Source organism: Podarcis bocagei, assembly GCF_964188305.1.
Source record: "Podarcis bocagei genome assembly, chromosome: 9".
NCBI lineage: Eukaryota > Metazoa > Chordata > Lepidosauria > Squamata > Lacertidae > Podarcis > Podarcis bocagei.
The window spans coordinates 19,755,834-19,774,892 of NC_138134.1; the positions used below are offsets into that span (position 1 = coordinate 19,755,834).

The 19,059-nt window shown below is 42.1% G+C and overlaps 1 long non-coding RNA gene across 1 annotated transcript in view; it reads right to left on the reverse strand.

Moving 5' to 3' along the window:
- LOC308595210 overlaps nt 1–19,059 on the reverse strand; it is a 173,604-nt gene that overhangs the window by 132,278 nt on the left and 22,267 nt on the right. The window lies entirely within an intron of this gene.

Sequence of the window (19,059 nt, forward strand, 5' to 3'; positions counted from 1 at the left end):
CCCTTCCTTTTGCATGCTTGGCCATCTGTTCCAGGAAGGCATCATCTATGTCCTCCGTTTGGCTTGGGGATCTATAGTAAACTCCCACAATGAGGTCTCTGTTATTCTTCTCTCCCTTAATTTTGACCCAAATGCTCTCACTTTGGCTTTGAGGTTCTAAATCTTGGATCTCTTCACAGGTATACACATCCCTGACATATAATGCCACTCCTCCTCCTTTCTTGTCTGGTCTATTTCTCTGAAATAGATTGTATCCCTCCATTATTACATTCCAGTCATGGGACTTATCCCACCAGGTTTCAGTGATGCCTATTATGTCATATTTAGTTTGCTGTACCAAGAGCTCAAGCTCATCTTGTTTATTTCCCATGCTTTGCGCATTAGTGTACAGACATTGAAGTCCATTAATCATTCCCCTGTGTCTCTTATTTAAGGATTTTTTCCTCCCACCACTAGGTCTGCGTGCTGTTTGCTCCATTTGGTTTATGACATTTGGATGATCATCTTCATCAATTGATAGACTCCTACCTTCAGGAGCACTGTCTCCCTCCCCCACATTAGTCAGTTTAAAGCCCTCCTGATGAGGTTTCTGAGATTTTTGGCAAAAACATTCCTCCCAACCGTTGTGAGGTGCAGCCCATCGCTTGCCAGAAGTCCATCTTCAAGAAACTGCAGTCCGTGATCTAAGAATCCAAACCGTTCCTGTTTACACCATTTGCGAAGCCAGCTGTTCACTTCCACTATTTTTCCTTCTCTCCCTGGGCCACGTCGTTCAACTGGGAGGACAGATGAGATGACAATTTGTGCATTTAATTGCTTCAATTTCTGCTCAGAGCCTCGTAGTCTCTTTTGATCTTCTGGAGGCTATTGCTTGCAGTGTCATTGGTTCCCACATGAACCAAGAGGAAGGGGTATTTGTCAGTGGGTTTTATGATTCCTTGCAGTCGTTTAGTTACATCTTGGATCTTAGCCCCGGGGAGATGTAGGCCAACAACCATGTATGGTGCCTCTCCAGGGTCTACATGGAATATTTCACACTGCCTACCTAAAACAGCAAAATTATGTTGCAGGGGGCACCTTCAAGCACCTGAGATGCCACAATGCATGAATAATGGGCTACATTCTGGCTGGAGGTTCATACATGGAGTGATCCTGTTTTAAGGTAAACCAGCACAACTATCTGGACAAAGGGACTCCTAGTCACCAAGGTCACCTGAAAACCTCCAGTGACAGGGCTGAATCCAGGAGCAGCCCCAAGCAGCAGCCCTGCTCCTGCCAAGGGAGTGCAACCCCATTTCAGCAGGCTGTCTCCCTACCTTCCTAACGTAAGACCCTGGGGCACATAACACCTCTGTCTTTCAGGATTCTGCTCCAATTTATTTGCCCGCATCCATCCCATCATCACAGGACGCGGGTGGCACTGTGGGTTAAACCATAGAGGCTAGGGCTTGCCGATCAGAAGGTCAGCGGTTCGAATCCCCGCGATGGGGTGAGCTCCCGTTGCTCGGTCCCTGCTCCTGCCAACCTAGCAGTTCGAAAGCATGTCAAAGTGCAAGTAGATAAATAGGTACCACTCCAGCGGGAAGGTAAACAGCATTTCCATGCACTGCTCTGGTTCGCCAGTAGTGGCTTAGTCATACTGGCCACATGACCCAGAAGCTGTACGCCGGCTCCCTCGGCCAATAAAGCGAGATGAGCGCCGCAACCCCAGAGTCGGTCATGACTGGACCTAATGGTCAGGGGTCCCTTTACCTTTTTTATCCCATCAGCACGTCCAAGCACCAGTCTAACACCTCAACCACCTCTCCTGATTCAGATGGAACAGAGAGATAGATCAGGGTGTCATTTGCCTATTGATGACACTTTACTCCAGATCTCCTAATGACAGATCCCAGTGGCTTCAAATACATGTTAAATACCATATTTTTCCATGTATAAGACTATATTTTTCCCTAAATTTTTGAAGTTTAAAATAAGGGGTCGTATTATACATTGATAGTGCATAGTGCATTTTCTTAATTTTGGGTTAAGAAAATAGGGGTCTTCTTATACACCGGGGTGTCTTCTACATGGAAAAATATGGTAGCTTGGAGACAAGATGGAACCCTTTGGATGATGAAAGACAACTCCCATGGGGCCAAGCAATAAAAGGATCTGACAGTTAAGTCCAGTCGCAGACGACTATGGGGTGTGGGGCTCATCTCGCTTTACAGGCTGAGGGAGCCAGCGTTTGTCCTCAGACAATTTTTCCGGCTCATGTGGCCAGCATGAAGCCACTTCTGGCACAACGGAACACTGAAACCAGAGCAACACACGGAAACGCTGTTTACCTTCCCACCGGAGTGGTACCTATTTATCTACTTGCACTTTAGGCGTGCTTTTGAACTGCTATGTTGACAGGAGCTGGGACCGAGCAACGGGAGCTCACCCCGTTGCGAGGATTCGAACTGCTGACCTTCTGATCGGCAAGCCCAAGAGGCTCAGTGGTTTAGACCACAGCACCACCCACGTTCCTGGCAAAGCAATAGTGCCTCCTAACTACTTTTTGGAAGCAGCATCTAAGGTAATAGTGGAGACACTGTAAGTCAATACCCCGTCTCCCAGAGCTGCTCCAAAAGGATCCCAATAGTTTCTTGATTTCTGATTATAACTTTTTGGTATGCTTTTAATTTTACCAGTTTTATGTACAGTAGCTTTGATATTTTATCCACATATTAGCAGACTCTATTTATTTAAAATAAAAAAAATTTTTTCAGTAGCACCTTAAAGACCAACTAAGTTAGTTCTTGGTATGAGCTTTCGTGTTGGTCTTTAAGGTGCTACTGGAAAAAAATTTTTTTATTTTGACTATGGCAGACCAACACGGCTACCTATCTACTACTGGAACCATCTATTTATTTATTTATTTATTTATAAAATAAATAAATAAATAAATAAATAAATAAATAAATAAATAATAAATAAATAAATAAAATAAAATAAAATAAAATACCCTGGGCAATTGTCTTAAAAGCCACTGCAAGATCAAAGAGGAAATGCCCTCCTGTCCTGACATCCGCATCTCTGTTCGAACAAATGTTTCCAATCAGGGTGACCGTAGCAGTTTCGGTGCCCCAACCTGGTCTGAAACTACGTAAATTGGAATAGGTCCAGATAATAGTTTTTGCTCCAAGAATTCCTGAAGCCACCCTTCCAAGCACCTTGACCAAAGTGGGGATATTCACCAGTGAGTGATAATTGTTAAACACTTCTGGGTTCCGGAAAGCCCTCTCCAGGACCACCACATTCTTCATGAGATGGCAACATGAGCAGTCTCGTGGGGATAATGATTGAGAAATCATTAGTGAGAAAATTCAGAAGGTAAGCTGGAATCAAACTAGCATATGCAAGTGAATAGTGAGAAAATTCAGAAGGTAAGCTGGAATCAAACTAGCATATGCAAGTGAAAGTGCCTATACGATTACACTTCGATTTACAAAGGCTGGAGCCAGAAACGCATAACAAGTCAACTTTCTGCATTATGTTCTAAGGGTGCTCCAAAGAGATATATTTTATAACTACTGCCTCCAGCGGTTTTGAGATTTAAGTGTCCTAGTGTTAAAACTATTTACTTGTGACCTGAATGTTGCCCTCCTCATATAAAATTAAGTAATTTTTACATTACAGACTCTCGGCTCATTTTAAATGATTCCTGTTGAGCTAGAGGTCAACGTTATTTCTAAATAGCTCAACTGAGAAACATTTTACAGTTCTTATTACTCGATCCTAATAGCAGAGGTGCCCACAAAATGGAATTGTGGCAATTTTTCTTCAAACTGGAAAGATAGCAGATCCCTTCAGAGCCACAATGGTTGAACTGGGTAAATTACTTTCTGTGCAAGTCTTAAGTGGAGAGATGGAAGAAAATGTACATAATTCATACCCTACATTATGATTTGTTTTATAATTATTTCTCAAAGGAAGCTTTATCACGTATCTAAGGACACCAGATCAGTCGTGATATTCTAGTGATTCAGCTCGAACTTAAGATAACCGTGGTGAATAATGACTGATAATTCAGAGGATGCTTCATGCCCTCAAGCGAGCATGCGATTCCAATGCTGTGTGACACACCATAACAAAGTGGGCTGGGTTCAAAATGCAGGAGAAAGCGTGGCTTGAGCCCTCAGTCTAAAATGCTTTGTGTATTCCCCCCCGCACGTTAGACAAACAATGTGAAACATTTATACTGGAATCATCTTACAGGTTCAGATGCAGACTGATCCAGTTGTTGTTGTTTAGTCGTTTAGTCGTGTCCGACTCTTCATGACCCCACGGACCAGAGCACGCCAGGCACTCCTGTCTTCCACTGCCTCCTGCAGTTTGGTCAAACGCATGCTGGTAGCTTCGAGAACACTGTCCAACCATCTCGTCCTCTGTCGTCCCCTTCTCCTTGTGCCCTCCATCTTTCCCAACATCAGGGTCTTTTTCAGGGAGTCTTCTCTTCTCGTGAGGTGGCCAAAGTATTGGAGTCTCAGCTTCAGGATCTGTCCTTCCAGTGAGCACTCAGGGCTGATTTCCTTAAGAATGGATAGGTTTGATCTTCTTGCAGTCCATGGGACTCTCAAGAGTCTCCTCCAGCACCATAATTCAAAAGCATCAATTCTTCGGTGATCAGCCTTCTTTATGGTCCAGCTCTCACTTCCAGTAGACTGATCCAGTAGACCCATCAAAATCAGTGAGCCCACTCAAACTATTATGATTAAATCTAATTTCAATCCATTACGTTTAATTTGTGTGAACCCTGCTAAAGAAGCCATTTTCTTATAATTAATTCAAATGATAGCCACGTACAGCAACATGCAGTGACAACGTTGAGTTCTATAGGTGGCACATTAATCTAAAAGAAAAGGTAACTTCCACACTGGAAGACAAAACAAGTTATTTGACTCCTGAGCTGTCTGAAGGCAGTCCTGTATAAGGAAGCCTACCTATTTTGTAATTCGGCACTGCCGCAAATGTTCACAAGAACAGTTGGCTGTAAACATTGCTACAAACTCTGGTCAACACTTGTCATCATCATCACCATCATTTATTATTTCTACCCTGCCCATCTGGGTGGGTTTTCCCAGCCACTCTGGGTGACTTCCAACAAAAGATTAAAGGTAAAGGTACCCCTGACTGTTAAGTTCAGTCTCCGATAACTCTGGGGTTGCACGCTCATCTCGCTCTATAGGCCGAGGGAGCCGGCATTTGTCCGCAGACAGCTTCCGGGTAATGTGGCCAGCATGACTAAGCCACTTCTGGCGAACCAGAGCAGCACACGGAAACGCTGCTTACCTTCCCACCAGAGTGGTACCTATTTATCTACTTGCACTTGACGTGCTTTCGAACTGCTAGGTGGGCAGGAGCTGGGACCGAATAATGAGAGCTCACCCCCTTGTGGGGATTCAAACTGCTGACCTTCTGATCAGCAAGCCCTAGGCTCTGTGGTTTAGACTGCAGCGCCACCCGCGTCCCTAACAAAAGATTAAAAATACATAAAAATCATAATGTCATATATATTCCATACGCTCCAACATTTCTCCAATGAAAATTTTACTATTTATATCCCATACATCTTACTAGGTTGACCCAGCCACTCTGGGCAGCTTCCAACATATATAAGAACATAATGAAACATTAAACATTAAATAAAACCACCTTCCCTATATAGGATTGCCTTCAGACAGTTTGGGGGTCAGATAACTCCATACCCTCCAACATTTCTCCAATGAAAACAAGAACATCCTAAGGAAAAGTGGGACATTCCAGGATCAGATCAGAAACTGGGATGGCTTCTCTAAATCAGGGGCATCCCTGAAGGAATTATTATTATTATTATTATTATTATTATTATTATTATTATTATTATTATTATTATTATTATTATTATTTATACCCCGCCCATCTGGCTGGGTTTCCCCAGCCACTCTGGGCGGCTTCCAACTGAATATTAAAATACAAAAACCTATTAAACATTAAAAGCTTCCCTGAAAACATTAAAAGCTTCAGATGTCTTCTAAAAGTCTGGTAGTTGTTTTTCTCTGGTGGGAGGGCGCTTCACAGGGCAGGCGCCACTACCGAGAAGGCCCTCTGCCTGGTTCCCTGTAGCTTTGCTTCTCGCAATGAGGAACTGCCAGAAGGCCCTCGGCACTGGACCTCAGTGTCTGGGCAGAATGATGGGGGTGGAGACGCTCCTTCAGGTATACTGGACCGAGGCTGTTTAGGGCTTTAAAGGTCAACACCAACACTTTGAATTGTGCTCGGAAACGTACTGTGAGCCAGTGTAGGCCTTTCAAGATTGGTGTTATGTGGTCTCGGCAGCCGCTCCCAGTCACCAGTCTAGCTGCTGCATTCTGGGTTATTTGTAGTTTCTGGGTCACCTTCAAAGGTAGCCCCACATAGAGTGCATTGCAGTAGTCCAAGCGGGAGAGAACCAGAGCATGCACCACTCTGGCGAGGCAGTCCGCAGGCAGATAGGGTCTCAGCCTGCGTACCAGATGGAGCTGGTAAACAGCTGCCCTGGACACAGAATTGACCTGTGCCTGGAAAATAGGGACACTTGGAAGGTCTGCTATAATCTTGCATTGACCACGTCGTAGTTGCCTTGAGTTTAAGGCTGGTATTGAGCAAAGAAGCTATCAAAAGAACAAGTGCATAGGGATGTCTGATCATGTTGCCTGGATGGAGTCTCCATGCTGAACTGGCTTCTTATTCAGTGTCGCTGTTACTGTCCTTATCTCCCACTGGCCTGTTCATCTTGAGCAGTGATGGGAAACATTGGCCATGCCGGCTGGGGGTGATGGGTGAGTCCAATGACAACTGGATACCCACATCCTCCCCATCTTAACTCCAGAGATATGCAGTGACTTGAGAACTACATTTAAAAAATCCACATTAATAGTTGTTGTTTTTTTAAAGAAAAAAAACAAATACAACCCCGCCAAATCTGCCCCTGATATAGTAGCAGTATTTTAATGCTTTAGTGCCATAAAGGAATTTCCCAGCTGTGATTGATCTGTTAATGTTTTTATTTTACAGTCCTTCCCCACCCAATACAGAGATTGCCAGAGATATCAGCAGATTAACAGCTTAATAAATGCTACAGAGAGAACTTTGCAACATTATGAACACTGCAGTTTCTTAATCTGTGTCACTTCTGTGATTGATTTTAAAGACTGATCAGTTGCAAGCCATTAGTGTCGTAGTTACATAACATTAACACCTGACATAAAAATCCTATATGCTGCAAAAAAAATTAATCTAGTTCATCAACAGGGGATTTTGCAGTGATGTTGGAAACGACCGAGGAGACAATGGCTTTATATCCTAAAATGGCTTGTAGAAAATCCTAACTGGGAATTAAAGTTCAGGTTACGATCTCTTTTAAGTACTCTGATGAACTAGATTTGAGAATGAAGGCTTACTCTGCAGTTATATCTGGGGCACACTTTCATGCAGAGCTTTTTCATTGTGCATTAAAGGAATATAGCACTATGCTGAGGTCCAACAGAGGAAACAAACTAGCTCCTTTGAACTTTTATGACTTTAAATATCATCTTGGATGTACGTAGCACTAATGAGTTTAGGTTCACAGTTTTGGCTTAGTTCTATTCTGCTGAAAACAGAATTGAAGGAAGTGGCAAGCAATATTTTTAAGCCCATGGCCACATTTGCAAATGGGCAAAACTGATATAGGCACCATAAAAAGGTAAAGGGACCCCTGACCATTAGGTCCAGTCGTGGCCGACTCCGGGGTTGCAGCACTCATCTCGCTTTATTGACCGAGGGAGCCGGCGTACAGCTTCCGGGTTATGTGGCCAGCATGACTATGCCGCTTCTGGCAAACCAGAGCAGCACACGGAAACGCCATTTACCTTCCCACTGGAGTGGTACCTATTTATCTACTTGCTCTTTGACGTGCTTTCGAACTGCTAGGTGGGCAGGAGCAGGGACTGAGCAACGGGAGCTCACCCCGTCATGGGGATTCGAACCACCGACCTTCTGATCAGCAAGTCCTAGGCTCTGTGATTTAACCCACAGCGCCACCTGCGTCCCAAATAGGCACCATATACACCCCACAACCAAGCATAGGCTGCAACTTATTCTATTGCTTATTCTAGAATTCTTCTTTCAGCTCCAACTTCAGCATCAGGGGAGCCCCTGCAGACTCCAGGGGGGAACTCTATGGGCATAGAGTATTAATTAATTAATAATAATAATAATAATAATAATAATAATAATTTTTATTTATATACCACCCTCCCCAGCCAAGACCGGCCTCAGAGCGGCTAACAGCCAGTAATAAAAACAAGTTGATTAAAATACAATTAAAAAAACAAGATTAAAATACAACATTAGGATGCAGCCTCTTCACAGGAGGAGAAAGGGAGAAGAAAGTGGGGGAGGGAATCAAACTGATTCTAAGCCAAAGGCCAGGTGGAACAACTCTGTCTTACAGGCCCTGGGAAAGAAATCAGATCCCGCAGGGCCCTGGTCTCATGAGACAGAGCGTTCCACCAGGCCGGAGCCAGTGTTGAGAAGGCCCTGGCTCTGGTTGAGGCTAATCTAACTTCCTTAGGGCCCGGGACCTCTAGGGTGTTGCTATTTATGGACCTTAAGGTCCTCTGTGGGGCATACCAGGAGAGGCGGTCCCATAGGTATGAGGGTCCTATTATTATTATTATTATTATTATTATTATTATTATTATTATTATTATTATTATTATCATAGATGCACTTGCATGCACCATGTTGGTGAGCCATGGCTCCCAGTAAAGGAGAAGCCTCTAGAGATTTCAGACTCTACTGCATTTCAGTAAGAACTGGGGAATTTGGAATCAAGAACAGATTCTGGAAGAGGGGCTGAAGAAGCGTCAGGTTTTGAGAGATAAAATGTAAGACAAGTCAGAATAGATCAGAGTGGTTCAAAGCATTGTCTGCCCACATGTTGGTACAGTGGTACTTTGGGTTACGAACTTAATCCGTTCTGGAAGTCTGTTCTTAAACCAAAACCGTTCTTAAACCGAGGCGTGCTTTCCCTAATGAAGCTTCCTGCCGCCGGTGCCCTTCCACCATTCAGATTCCGTTCTTAGACCAAGGTAAAGTTCTCAAACCAAGACACTATTTCCGGTTTTGCAGAGTTTGTAAATCAAATCGTTCTTAAACCGGATTGTTCTTAAACCGAAGTACCACTGTAGAAATAAAAAAATAGAAGTGAAATTATGCATACCCAAATGATTGGTCAAAAAGCAGTTTCACTAATTCAGCAATAGGACATGGTAAAATCTGAATACAGTGGTACCTTGGTTCTCAAACCTAATCCGTTAGTCTGTTCCAAAACCAAAGCGTTCCAAAACCAGGTGTGCTTTCCCATAGAAAGTAATGCAAAACAAATTAATCCGTTCCAGACTTTTAAAAACAACCCCTAAAACAGCATGGGTTTTACTCTCTAACGAGACCATTGATCCATAAAATGAAAGCAATAATCAATGTACTGTACTATAAAATAAATAAAACAGTATTGTAGATGATGAAAATTAAAAATATTTTTTTTCTTACTTGCTCTGATGATAGTCATTGTTTGGAGGGAGGACTTTTATCCATTTCCGCAGTCACACAATCAATCAATCAATCAATCAATCAGCTGAACTGGGTTCCACACAGTCATAAAAACAAATTAACTGAAAAAGCCTCAAAAACACAAACGCAAAATAAATAGCAAAACCAAAAGCGCCAAATACAGTGGTACCTTGGTTCTCGAACTTAATCCATTCCAGAAGTCCATTTGACTTCCGAAATGTTCGAAAACCAGGGAGTGACTTCTGATTGGTGCAGGCGCCCCAGAAACAATAGCCGACAGCTGCATTGGATGTTCAGCTTCTGAAAAACATTTGAAAACTGGAACATTTACTTCTGGGTTTTTAGTGCTTGAGAACCAAGGCATTTGAGAACCAAGGTACCACTGTTTGCCCTCCTGTAACAACATAGTTGATAATGGAATGTAGTTTTGTTTTATGACGTGTCAGCCTGGCCTTAACATCTATCCATCTAGCTTAGGAGGACATTTTGAAGAACACAAAATAATCTAAAATCTAAAAATAATGATTGATAATCAACTGTTATCTCTTTTCTTTCAGCTTGTATGTGGGTACCAGTTGGGGGACTGTAGTTACAATGCAAAGACATAGGATTTTGAATCAGTGGGATATATTTTGTGTTGTCCAAAAAACAAATTGTCTCCACCCTAAAAAGAACATTCACAAAGTTAAGCCAACAGCAATTCTTCAATGACTCTACGAAAGAAGTAGATATATAAATATATTCTTATCCTTTGTGTTCAATTTGAAAAAAATGGATTACCCAGCAAAATGAAGCAAATCATGAAGGCTGATTCTTCCTGATCTGTTGTGTGCATCTCAGATAAGAAGCTTAAATGCAGGATTATCCTTTTTGCATCTTTGAAATAGAGATTGTCACAAATCCTTTTGTCCACCATGTATATATGCACCATATTGAATCAGAGCATAAAGTTAAGTTCTTCAGGTTTTGCAAGATGAACATCCTGGTCTAGGGATGGACTAAACACTGAACTTAGTTTTATATTTTACTTACTTTTGTTGCACTTAAGTGGCAAATCTATAGCTGGACTCTACCATTTCAGAATATAGGTAAGGGATCGTGGAAGTAAATGCTCATCTAAGCAAAAAGGTCCTTCCATTCAGAAAACTGTTCTTCAGAGAGAAGAGTTTCAGACACATAGCTGAAATTGACGATTGGTAATTATTTTAGGAGCAGCATACAACTAAGTCCAAGTGGGGCTAGTGGAAACAATGAAAACAATGTTGTTTTTTAACAAAGATTTTTACTGTTTCTCCATAGATAGATGGATAGATAGATAGATGGCAGATAAAACGCTAGAAAGTGGGCTTTAAAAAAACCAATTTGGGCTTCATTTGCACTATGAAAAAGGCATCTTAATGCTGTAATTTTACATCAAAATGTGCCTTGGTGTGTGGGCTGCCTAATTACAATTCCCTGAACTTTATTTGGTATGCAAGTGTAAAAAGTAAACAGAGAAATATTTAGATGAGAATTTACAGGTCCACCTACTCTCTCCCATGCTTTACAGGAAAGACATCTGGGGAAATCAATTTGAATCAAGGAGGTTTACCCAGTTGTCTTTTTCACCACCCTTCATGATGGTTGGTGTGTGTGTGTGTGTGTGTGTGTGTGTGTGTGTGTGTTGCACTGCCCTCTACTGCACAAAACGTTCATCATTTGACATAAATTGTCAGTGCTTGGAAAACTGGTACATTGGCACATCATATAAGTCCCTTGACTGCTAATAGCTGCTGAAATTTGTCCCTTGCCTTGAGACAGAGATGTCTGGAAGAGATTCTGAGCCCTGATTTATTTTATTTTATCACCTTATTTATTGGTGGGGAGAGGAAGGGGAGAAAACCCTGTTTCCCTTTCTCCAGCCAATGGGGTATGGTGAGCAGTGAGGTCATGGGAGAGGGGTGAGCGGTGGGTGGGTGGGTGGGTGGGGGAATGAAAAGGGATGAGATGGAGAGACTGAGAGGTATCAGTGGGGTGAGGTGGGGGGTTGGCAAGCAACATGAGCAGGGTGTGTGTGTGTGTGTGTGTGTGTGTGTGTGTAGAGGGAAGGAGGGAGATTGCAACAGTCTCTTGGAATTTTGTATAAGGGTTTTATACAAATCCAGTTATTTCTCTAGGACTCATACTTTTAATGTTATTGATTCTATTGAAGCCCATTATGTTTAATGCATCTTTGCTAATTGGCACAGTAAGTTTCATAAAAGATGAGAACAAAACCTTTCAGAAACATTTTAGTTTAGCTAATTATAGAGCATTCGTCTTTTTTTTGCTAGACCATGTTGCACAGGAATGCAAAAGGCCAGTTTAAGGTTAAAGGGAGCCCAGGATAGTATTATTATCAGGAACCACTCTGAGTACTATAATCCACCTCTGTGTGGAAAGAAGTTTGTCAAATCACAGACAAATAGATCCAGGAGTTTTTGTGCTGAACACCTTTAACATTTGCTATTTAAAAGGAAATGTATATAACTGTGGTTGTTGGGTTTTTTGGCAGAACTGGATGAAATTTGCAAGCAAGGTTGTCCATTCTGCAGGCATGAACAGTGGTGTAGTGTGGGTTGTCAGCACCCGGGGCAAGGCAAGTAATTTGCGCCCCCTAACCCGTGGATTTGCGCCCCCTAACCCGTGGATTTGCGCCCCCTAACCCTAACCCCCAGATGTTGCGCCCGGTGCGGCCGGCCCCCCCTGCACCCCCCACGCTACGCCACTGGGCATGAATCACATCCAAATTTCAGAAGCCTAGATCCCATGGTTTTCCCACCTAGGCAGCCACTACAGTTTTTATGGTTGGTAAATCACAGTGTCTCTGACTGCTTTGTGGGCAATTGGTCTGAAAATTGCAACCGTCAGACAGGTGTCCTGGGGCAAAAAACTGGCCAGTAGGAAACAAATAGGTCCGTCAGTTTTAGTGCTAGCCGCCTTTAAAGTTGATTTTGGATTGGGAAGAACAGAGAGAGATTGTTTTCTGGGTAAAGTCATTATCTCAGGTTACAAGGTTGACTTGTCTCTTCCTCTGCCCCCCCCCCCCATACAATGACATTTGTTCTCCCTTTCCCTAGCTTTCCATCCTGACATTGTAGTAAGCTTTAATAAGTGATATGACTTTCACTTCCAGCAATCACTTATATGTATCTCCCTGCACCTTTCGGCCCATTTTTGCTACCTGCAATGTACCAGATCCCAGATTCTGCTTCATCTCAGAATTTGTCTATATCCAGTGCATATCCCTAGTACAGGGCTATGCACGCATGTTTTTCTACTGCACACACCCACACTCACCGCAACACGATAAACACATGAACAAGGCTCATTGATTTTGTACCCTTTTTTCAGATCTATAATCTTCTTTGAGGTGGGAAGTTCAGTTCTTTATTTCAAATGTAGCAGATTTATATTTTAGCTATTATTCTTCTTCTGGCTGTTTTATAATCCCAAACACGGAATTTTAAAAAGAATCCCTAACATGGAATTTGCTTTTTTCATGACCAAGACATACCCCAAGATCACAAGGTTTCATCCGTGATAATTCAGTTGTTGTTAGAAAAGATCTGGCCCTTAGAGCAAGGAAAGTAGAAATACACCCGAGAACACTCTCAGACCATAACCCAATACTAGTTACATTCCAGGGAAAAGAACTAGCATATAAAAGATGGAGGCTACAGGAAGATATACTGATTAATAAAGATACGATAGAGAAAGGCAAGAAAATTATTAAAGAATATTTTGAATTGAATTGTAATCAAGATGTTGATTTAAAAACCGTTTGGGATGCAATTTTAAGAGATTACTTAATCCAGCAAAGTGCATACCAGAGGAAAGTAAGGGAATGTAAGAAATTGGAAATATCTGACAAATTAATAAAGAAAGAGAAAGAATTGGTTAAAGGCCCAGGAAATAAAGAGAATCTCCAATAGATTAAATTATTACAGATACAATATTCAATGCTTATAAACCATGAAATAGAAAGGAGAATTAAGTTTGTAAAACAAAGGAATTCTGAATTTGCAAATAAACCAGGAAAGTTACTGGCCTGGCAACTTTAAAAAGAGAGTAGACAAAGAGTAATTAATGAACTGATAAAGTACGGAGTACACATAAACAATCCAAAACAAATCAGACAGGAATCTGTGAGGTTTTACACAGATCTGTATAAAAAAAGAGAAATAAGACTTTAAACTTATAGAGAATATAGAGGGAAGTAAGTTGGGAAATATTTAGAGTGAAAATACAGAGCTATTAAATATGCCCATCTCCAGGATGGAAGTACATCAGGTGATAAGTCAGGCGAAATCTGGAAAAGCCCAGGGACCAGATGGGCTCCTGGTCAGCTACTACAAAAAGTTTTGGGAATCCTTTCCTGAAAACCCCTAAGCATTGTTGTTGGGGTTAATAACAACAGAAGTTACCAAAAAAGAGAGAAATCTGTTCCAATACGCAGCAACGGCTGTACGTTATTAGCACAAAAGTGGAAAACAGATAGGGTACCGACAAAAGAGCAATGGCACATTAAACTGTTAGAGTATGCGGCGCTAGCAGGGATGACAACTAGAATAAGAAATCAAAATGACAAAAGATATAAGGAGGACTGGATATTGTTTATTGAATATATGGAAAAGTATTATAAGCAAACAATCAACAGGATTTCTAAGGTTTTCAGCAGTGCAAGAAATAATGTAAGTTTACAAAAGTAGTTGCAATAGAGGGGGTGAACCAAGACAATGAGAGAAAAAGCGGTGATAAGAGGAACCATGGAAAGAGGGGTTGGGAAATCAGTTAAGGAATTATTATTTTTTGAATGTATGCAGATTCTTTGATATTCTAACAATGCCACTTCTTATTTACTTTAGAGATACTTTTCTGTTAGCACTGTTTTAGTTTGTTTTGTTGATATGGAATTAATTTAAAAAATGCAAAAATAAAAGATAATTCAGTTGCCGTTCTTATTATTATTATTAAGTTTGTTAGTTGCTTTATCCTGCCCAGGGCAACCCACCTAGGTACATTAAACTCCACCTAGGTACATTAAAACCAAGAGGAAAGATAAATACATTAAAAATATACCACCCACTTCAAAAATGCCTGGTTATAGAGAAACAGTTTCATCTGGTGCCTAAAGATATGTAATGAAGGCGTCAGGTGAGCCTCACTGGGGAGTGCTTTCCATAAGCAGGGAGCCACCCTCTGGACCACTTGCAAAGGAGGCGTGTGAAGAAGGGCCTCAAATGATGATGGAAATGTCCATATAGGTTCATATGGGAAGAGGCCATTCTTGGTGTATTGCAGTACTGAGTTGTTTAAGGCTCTATAGGTCAAAACCAGCCCTTTGAACTGGGCCCGGACACTAATTGGCTGCCATTGCAGTTGGGCCAGAATCAGTGCTATATGTTCAAACCATCTTGCCTTAGTTCAGACCCCTTCCACTTATATGTGAAGCTGGTGTTTTTAAAATTTCACTATGAATCTCTTTGCATCTAGTTACAATCCAATCTCATTTGCCATTTTGTTGCCCTTACAATCCAGTTCTGCTTGGGGTTCCCGTTTTGAGTAATTTGCTATCATCTTCAAATTTGGCTAAGTTACTCCTGACTCCAGACCATTATGAATAGATTGAATAGCCCCTGTCCCAACACAGCGCCTTAATCAACTTCAATGTTTACTTCCCTCTATGGACAGGAGATTTCCTCAGCCCTGCTCAGAACTGGCTCAGTATTTACAAGCTGTTCCAGTGAGTATTCAGAAAAGCAGCTCATTGACTCCTGAGGATTCTCTTCTGGTTCATAATATTGGCACTGATGAAAATCCAATACTGCTCGGTGCAGTGCAACTGAGTCACGGTTGTAACAGTATTCCAGGGATCAGAGATCTAAACTGGGGAAGAATGAGCTGGAGAATACCAGCCAGGTTAAGAGAGTGAGTGTATGTGTGGGAGTTCGTCTCCAGCTCATTGTAAAGAGCTCTAGGGGCATAATAATCCATCTTGTTTTTAAGGTAAACATTACAAATTGCTGAGTTTCATATTCTCAGTCAAAAAATTATGAAACTTGGTGACATCTCTGTTCCAAGTGTATCTTTCAAGCTTTTTTTCAGTGAAGATCCATGGTGAAAAATAATAATGATCCAGCTTCTCTGCAATCTCCCTATCCCCTTTCATCTCATCACATTTCAAATAATGGTACAACTAGTTTGCACCTACCCCATCCATTTTCTGCTTCATACATAAAACAACTTTTTATTGCTTATGTTAATGTTTTTGGTAAAGTGCCCCACAAATTCTATTTTGCTTCCTTTAACATTTATTTACACCTTTTTTGCCAGAGATTGTGCCCCTTTTGATTTTCTTCATCTGGGCAAGACTTGCTAACATCCTATGTTTAATCTTTACTGGTTTTGTTTTACCTTTTCTAATACTGTTTAAATAGCCTTCAACCATTCTGAAGAGATTTAAGTATCCTAACACTTTCAGTCTCCTTCCTTTCAACTGTTCCTTCATATTAAAGACCTTTTCTTTGATATGGAAAGCCTTAAACTGTTCTTAAACAGAAGGGGGGGAAAGAATTAGAATTCTAAACTATAATCATAATCACAGCAGCATACAGATACAATAATAAGATAGGAGTCAATGCAAAATACAAAAGGAATCCAATGTAATTCAAATGATGTTTTATTGGAATCAGTGGCGGGTAGTAAATCTTTGAGCAGCACAGAGCCTTTCCCCCCAACCCGCCTCTCCGTGAACAGTTCTGTGAAGTTCGAAAGCTTTTTGGCCTACCCTATCAAATGTTTGCTTTAATAAACACTAACATCTGAGCCAAAAAAGAAGCTGGTGTTCCCTCTTTTAATTTTTTTAAGAAGGTATAATGCTAGAGTTCCTGGATTATTTTCCATTTACATATATGTTGAACTTGACAGTACTATGCTCATCATTCCTAAGTAACTGGTTACATGTACATTTCAGTACCAGACCCTGGTCGTAGTTAAGATTATGTCAAGGAATATCTCTTCCTCTCATTAGCTCCATAAGTCACTGTTCTATGGAGAACTCATACTGTATGTTGTCCAATCTAGAAATGTTGTCTGCTTGCCATAACATGAATGAACATTTACTCAACATGTGGGTAGTTGAAGCCACCCATTATTTCTTATTTAGTTACCTCCCTAATATTTTTCTCCACAGTGACACCACCTTGAGAGATTGGGTTAGGGGGCAATAATATGTTTCCAGTACTATATTATTTTTTAGGCTTAGTATTTCCACCCATGAAGATCACATAATGGTATTTGTTCCCTTTTATGGGATTCCACATACCCTTTGACACACAGAGCTATACTTCCTTTAATATGCACTTCACACTTCTTTCAATAGATTTCATATTGAGGCACAGCTGTATCTCACTGATACTCAGTTTCTGATATACACACTATATAATATTTCTGAATTCTCTTTTACTACCAAGAACTCCCAATTCCCTATCCTTGGCTTTGAGGCTTCTGGTATAGGGACACATAACACAAAAGCTAAGGAGCATTAATAAGAATTAATTCCTGCTGCATCCAAACTTGTTGCTCTTGACTTAAAGGCACTGAGGGGATTGCATCCAAGTTTAAAAGGGGATATTTTATTATGAGCTTGTGTGTGCTAGACTTCCCTGTGTTATGGGTTTTAGACTCCCCACCTGTTGTGAGTTTCTGGGTACCAAACACTGAACCCCTGGATTTAGCAAAGGTTAAACTATAAGTCAGGCCATTTTCTTGAAGAGGTAATGGCATGGGAGATGATCCATTCAGAAGACAAAAGGAAGGTAATGGCCCATTGAGAAAGCTACATGAGAGGGGCTTTGTGACTGGACAAATAGGAGGGGCACCTGGTTAGTTAGTTAGTTAAAAAGACAAAAGCTGAGAGTCCTTGGAGTTTTTGCTGGTGTCAGGTAGAAGCCGAAAGCAAAAAACTGCTGGTTGTAAAAGGCAGTAAGCTGGAGTAGAAGGTCAAGAGTACCATGGCTGATTTCTGTTTGGATTCAAGACTGCAACTATTGGATAAGCAAGACCCTTTTTGGGTGTTAATGCTGTGAACCCCTCCATCATAAGTTGTATATGCAGTCATACCTCATGTTTCGCCCGCTTCAGTTTATGTGTTTTCAGGTTGTGGACTGTGGGAAACCTGGAAGTACCGGAATGGGTTACTTCTGGGTTTCGCCGCTTGTGCATGCACAGAAGTGCTAGATCGCGCTTCACACATGCGCAGAAGTGACAAATCGTTCCGGTGACTGTGCAGACACAGCGCTTCAGCTTGCGAATGCTGCGGGTTGCGGACATTGCTCAGTCACAGATTATGTCCACAACCCGAGGTTCCACTGTATGTTTAAATAAACCATGTTTCATAAAGACACCATAGTCTCCACTGTGCCTCATTTCCAAAAGGAAGCACAAACCCTGGGTAAAATGCACCTGGAACCCCTGGAATCCTGCACCACTCAGAGATTGTGGTGGGGTGCAACAATATTATTCCATTTTATACAATATTCATGGTTTACTAGATTGATGAAGAATCAGCAGCACTTATGGAGGTCATAATGACCTGTTTTTTATGGGGAAATACTTCTTTTTTTAAGTCTTGTGTTCTCTCACCACCAGCATGTTTTACAGCTTCCTGTTATGCTGTTGGGGGGATGAATGAGAGAGGCAATGGAAGCAGCTCTTTCTATACTTTGCTCACCCACCCCCCTTCTGCGTGCACCTTATGAATGCCAGTCTACATTGCTGCAAGCAAGACCCACTTTCCCCTCGTTTGCATTTCATCACCTGGGGGAAAAAAACACACAAAACACACCGAGACTCCAGAGGAGCGAGATCAAAGAGAGGCACAGCAGAGGAGAACAGGGTGGCGGAGACCCAGAGAGCCTGAAACAGCTTCTCTGGTGCACATGGATCTGACAAGTGAAAGGCTAAATTAAGCAACAGCCCCAGCCGCCTCCTCCTCCTCCAGCCCATCTATTCTCCAACATCTCCAGCAACTGCTGCTAGTGCAAAGCAGGCACGGAGAGGGACGTGTCTCTCCCCCCAGCCAGCTTCTCTCTCCCCCCCCCCGCCCCAAATCTCGTGCCGATGCAAACTTCTGGGAAGAGCACGTTTCTTGGGTGTGTGAGCGGCCGGCCGGGATTGCAGTAACCTGTCTGGATGGATCAGCCAAAAAAGGGATGCGCGAGGAAGCAGCCGAGCAAGCGCCAAGGGGGCTGGGGGTGCGGGGCGAGCAGCTGCAATTGGGCAGCGGTGGGGAGCGCAACTCTCCCCACAGGCCTCCCCATCTCTCCCCCCTCCCCCTGGGAGGTTAACCCCGCTGCCTCTGCCCGCTTTGCCACGGGCTAAATGAGGAGGAGTGGGGGGTGGGAACGGCGCCGGCTGCTTCCTCCTTCCCTCACG